Below are 6,000 nucleotides of genomic sequence, written 5' to 3' on the forward strand. Positions count from 1 at the left end.
AGCTCACAAGGAACAGTTTTATTTCAGTAATCTCTGTTGGGGTCTTTCAATCATCAGGTATTTCAATTTTCTAAGACTGAATAAGAATACAGATTAATTTAAAACAAAGAGCATACAAGTAAAATGAAAAAGCAATTTAAATAACAAGGAAAAGTTCTTCATTTGTGCAATAGTGAGGGAACATTTATAGACAAAACAATTATTTAATGTGAAGACCACATATTTTAAAATCAGCCTGAGTCAGGAATTCAGGTTAGGGGAAAATCGTCAATCTTTATTCTCAGTGAAGAAAGATCAAAGGTGGAAGAAAATGGGCAATAGCAATGTGTGTAGCTGAGTCAAGAAGCTAGCTAGACCAGCAGCCACATGACCAGTAGCTAGGAGCATAGAACCCAGGCCAATCTCTCCCTGCCTCTCTTCCTGTCTCTCTGCCTCCACCCACCAAAATCATCATTTCCTATACAACACATCAGGACTTGCACAGAGAGTGGGTGGAGGCCATTCTTTATCCAAGCGTGTATATTAATAGAGTATACTGTTTAGCGTCAGGTGCTTGGGACCTCAGTGCATCAACTCAAGCCTCAGTCCATTACAGTTTAATTTCTTGGGACTATCTTTTTTCTACCTACAATACATCTCAGCTTCAGAAGTTGATACTTACTATTTCTGTGTCATCTACAGGTCTGGGAATGTCATCTTTTAAGGAGACTTTCTCTGCTATATTTCCATCTACTGATTTTCCCACTGAGTTGTTACTTTCAAATGCTGTGAAGAATGGAACTCATTGTATGTATATGTGTATACATACATGTATGTATAGACATTTTCCACTGAACTTCAGGTAACAATTGTCTGTCATCCCTAAGAAAACTGGATAACAATTAAATAATTCTTGTTGATTTACTTGGGCACACATGTTATTTTCAGAAAGAACCTAGAACATATTGACTCGAATTAAAAAATCTTGGCAGAGAAAGTTAAAATCATGGAGGCATAGGCAGTTGTTTTCATCACTGCTATGTATCAAAAGCAAGGAATAAAGAAAAGAAAAGCAAGTGTGAAAAGCAAGAGGCGATATGATAATTTGACTATAGAGGTGATAAATACCCAACATAAAACCCATTCATTTTAGTGAGTTAACCACTAATAGGATGATGTTATCTGACAAATCACAGAAGGCAGAGTTGTTTGATTTGTAATGTCCTTGTTTTCTCTGCCAAGAAGTTTGACCTTCAGAATGCTACCTACAAAACAACAGGGGTAATACAAGTTAGTAAAGACATAACAAGGCTGTACCTAACTATACAAACTGAATTCAAGTCATCCATTTCAATCTGCATCCATAAATATAGGGGAAAATAAAAACAAAAACAAGAAACTGACAACAAAACAAACAACAAAAACACCTTGTCAAATGTAGTTTCTTAGATGTGTCAACTATATATAAAGTCTGGGAAGAAGATAATGAAAAACTCAAGACATATAAATGCCACAACTGAAAAAAACAAATGGGGATAGAATAAAATAAAAGACAAGTGAGATATATTTTTATTCCTGTCAAAGTTCTAGGATATGATTAATGAAGGTCTAGAAAACGATGTGGTGATTTCCCTTCCCATTTCCATTGTTTATAAAATTATTAACCCTATTAGTAGATAAATAAAATGCTAGATATGTGCTTTGCTTAGCTATTAGCAAAGCTTGTCGAGTTTCTCATGCAATTCTAGGGTAAATAGTAAAGAAATATAATTCTCAATGATAATGCAATTAGATATTTTTTGTAATAATTTGTTAGACCAAAAGAGTACCCTAAAAATGTGAAGGAGGTCTATTGAATATTCCCAGGGATATTTGGTTTATTCTATATAATTTAATTTTTATTAGTGTCTTTCATAAAGGCAAAGATGGAATCCATATTAATTTACATGTGGCAAAACACTGGATGAATGGCTAATGTATCAGATGACAAAGTTAGAATCCAAAGAGACTGGCATTTCAAATATTGGTATGAATCAAAACAACAAAAAAAGATGAAATTCAATAAAGACAAAATAGAAAGTCTTATAATTTGTTGGCTATATTCACAAATAGAAAATGTGAGGTAATATTTAGACTTTTTTTTTCCTGGGAGGGGAATATATATAATATTAATATATAATAATATATTATATTATATTATATATATATATATATACACACAAAGAATACCCAATATAAGTTTATTACATAATGAGACAGCCATCAAACCAAATTTCATATTGTTCTAAATTAAGAGAAGCATAACTTTCAGGAATAAAGAGATTATAATACTCCTGTGTTCTTTTCTAGTTAGACCACATATGACATATTCTGTTCTTGACACCACATTTTAGGTAGGGTATTGATAAACTATGGAACATTTATAGAACATTTCATAGAAAAGTTAATGGGCTTAAGACATTCACTTTGAGTATTACTATAGAAATGAGATGAGTATTTTGGAGAAAAGAAAATTCAGGTGAAATATGATAGCTATCCTCAGGTATTTGAAGTTTTGTGCTATTGAAAAGAGTGGTTAGATTATTCAGTTTAGTCCCACAGGGCATAACTAAGAAATGAATACAAAATTGCAGAAAGTAAATTTAAACTTGATATAAGCAAAAATTTTACTAACAATCAGAGTTATCTCAAAGTGGAATGTGTTGCCTTAGGTAGCTGTTATTTCTCCCTTATTTGAATTTTTCAATAAATGGTTGAATGAATATTTAATAATTTTAAAGCATAGATCAAATTGCCCAACTGCTGATGTTTTTCTTTTTCTACCTCTAAAATTCTAAGGTCCTGTGGGTCCAAAGATATACATTAAAGGATATCTTAGAAAAAAATATACATTAAGGAAATCTTAGCATGGCTATTAGAGGTATCAGACTTAGGCTTGCTAATCTTTAGAAAATGATCACTGGTGACAAGATTCAAGCTCACCTCATTTGTTACTCACAGAAACTTCTGCTACATGATCAGGTAGCTATCACCTATGATCAGTTCAGCTGACCATTGGTGTTTCATGGCATAGTTTACTCTGGTCATGTCAGCATATAAACACTGACAAATAGCTCAAGTGTGAGAACTCTGATACTAAGTAGTACCAAGGATTATAGAAAAAAGAGGGCAGATTCCATGGGGTAGAGATGGGAGTCAGGCAGCAAGCTGTCCCTTCATACAGGGAAAATGTATCTAACAGGTCTTGGATGTAACATTCTACAAAAATATGACAATATTTTATTTGTTTTCCCTTTCTTCCTCAGCCATATGAAATGATAATGATTTAAATATCTTAAGGTAGCAAGACTTGTCTTAAATAGGGGTTGACAAAAATGGATATGAATCAATAAGATAAAAGGAAAAGAGACTTCTTGATTTCCAAATCATTTGCAAATATTTATTTAAATACAGAGAATATGAGAAGTATCAGGTAAGTTGAAAGCAGAATATTATAGGTATGTTATATATTTCTTTGCATTCTGCCTTCCAATCCCCTTCTTAACATTTAAAATATTTTCTGCACAAATTCAGATTTTGAATGAGTCTTTATTTTCTGAATAGTCACAAAATGTGTAATTCATCTTATTGCTAAGTTGTTAAAGATGCTTCAGAACCTCTGATTCAGCTCCCTCTGAGCAGTGTGCTGAATTAGCAGTCAGCTGGCCAATAAAACCTTGAGAGGCCTGTAGTTCCGATTGAAGTGATGCAGTTAAGTGTGCAAATGAGCTCAAATGAATGGCTTGGATACTGTTTGTAGTTGGCAAATTAGTTACGTAAAGAGTGGGGGAAAATGTTTCTATACTCATCCTTCCCAAGTATGCTCAGCTTGTTCAAATATTTCTCATGAAGAAGGGGGTTGTGGATCGGAAACCTTGTTTCTGCATTTGGAAGGGATAGAATTGTAAATAGCTTTGATTCTCTACACACACAATTCCAAATCAGAGCTATTTGCAATTTAATTCAGTACATTATAATCCCAAATCAGAGCTCTTTACAATTTCATCAACCCCAAATATGAAGGAGAAGGGCAGAACCAAGAAAAAGACATATAGTTGATTCAATATGTTGTAAATTCCTACTATGTGCAAGACACTATGTTCAGCATTGTGAATGATGTATTTTTTTCTATTGCCTATAAACGAAAACTATCTGTCTCACTCTATGTCTCTCTGTCTTTCTGTTTCTGTGTCTGTCTCTGTCTCTCTCATACACATAAATAGACACACACACACACACACACACACACACACACACACCTGTCTCTATATTTCTCTCTGCTTCTACCTCTGTCTCCATATCTTTCTTCTCTCTCTCTCTTTTTTTTTTTAACTAAAAGAGGATATAGTTAAACAACTACTATGCAAGAACTATTTGATCATCCATCATTTAAAACTTATAATATTAAAGAATTATCTGAGGCTCAGGTGATTTATGTGAAGAGAAATGAACTATAAGAGGTGAAATTTGGACTCTGTATCTTCTTCAGTATAAATCCTCTCTGTATTTTGCCTCTCTGGCACAATGACAAAAATAAAATAGTCTTAGGTCTCAAGAAATTTAAAATTCATCAGATAAAGATCATAATATGTTAGTTTAGAATAGAAAATTAAGGACCCAAAACATGGGCTAAAAAGATCATCAGAGGCAAATTAGGTTATTAGGATGAATTAAAAAAAGAATGAGACAAATTGATATTGTATTGTGATCTAGTGAGTACTGACCTTGAGGTTGAAACAGATTTGGGATATTCACCCTAACATTTCCTAGAAATGTGACTGAGGGTAAGTCATGTATTTTATCTGTCTCAATTTCTTTATATGTAAAATCTTGATGGGGTGCTTTGTAAATCTTAATACACTTTATCAGGATGAGTTATTATTATGGACTTGAGTACAATTTTTTTTAAGATAATTATCTAGAATAATAGTACATTGCATTAATTAGTGGAAAAAGTATTCAATTTGAAAAGGAAGCACTTGTCTGTGTAGATATTATTTCTGTTACCTCTTCTTAACTGGATTACTTTTGATGGGGGTGAACCCTTAAACTGTGTCCCTATTAATCTGTAAAAGAAGGGAGATTGGGGTCTCAGGCTTTCCACTGGTAAAAGCATATCTTCCCAGTTGTCTCACTAGAACTGTGGTCCCACCATCTATTGAGTTGAAGATTAGCCTGGGACCACTCCCAATAGCTTGAATTCCCAGTTAAGTGGTCTCATTCAGTTGGAGATCTTTGCATGATATTTCTATTGAGTGGCTTGGAACTCCAAGATAACTTACCTATTTTCAACTGGAAATAGAAGCCCCAAGTTGTGACAACATTGAAGGACTCTCATTCAATTTTGAATGGAAGCCCCAGCCTCAGATTATTAATAAAAGACAGTTTTGAACTCTAAATCTCTTCAGAAGTCCAAAACAGGAATTTGCTTTGCCAGAAAGCTGTCTTCTTGGGAAAGTTGCCTACCAGAACACTGCCTACTGTGAAGATATTCTCTTCTCAGTGTTAACCTTTGTTGTTTCTCTGACAGGACCTTACCTACTGAGGGGGACTGTCTTCCTAGCAAAGCTGGCTTCTCAGTGTCAATAAAACTCCCTTTTGCCTCAAATTTTCAGGTTTGTGAATTTTTTCATATTGGACCTGCATTGACCAGAGGGGATTCCCCACCTCAATTCTCACATGTTTTCACTACCATTAGCACCATATCATTTTGAACAAGTCACTTTGATTCTGATAACTTCAAGGTAGCAATTCTAGCTCCAAATGATGTGTGTAGGATTCAGGCACCTGATGAAGAGATTTAAGAGAGCAATTGGCACCAAATGTTGGGGTTTGGCACCAAATATTGGGGTTCAGTCATATGAAGAATTTACAGTGGCCATTTTCTTGGCAAAAGATAGATAGGTTTAGGAGCAGCTAGATGACATAGTGGATAGAGCACCAGCCCTGATGTCAGGAGGACCTGAGTTCTAATCCATCCTC

At 34.2% G+C, this 6,000-nt stretch overlaps 1 long non-coding RNA gene across 1 annotated transcript in view; it reads left to right on the forward strand.

The window, feature by feature from the left end:
- The window catches only part of LOC116422030, a 43,996-nt gene extending 43,093 nt beyond the window's left edge, over positions 1-903 (forward strand). The window contains exon 2 of the long non-coding RNA XR_004232632.1: positions 682-903. This is a non-coding gene — a long non-coding RNA (uncharacterized LOC116422030). The remainder of the gene's footprint in view (positions 1-681) is intronic.
- Positions 904-6,000: the final 5,097 nt, after the last annotated feature.

The sequence above is a fragment of the Sarcophilus harrisii genome, chromosome 1 (assembly GCF_902635505.1).
Source record: "Sarcophilus harrisii chromosome 1, mSarHar1.11, whole genome shotgun sequence".
NCBI lineage: Eukaryota > Metazoa > Chordata > Mammalia > Dasyuromorphia > Dasyuridae > Sarcophilus > Sarcophilus harrisii.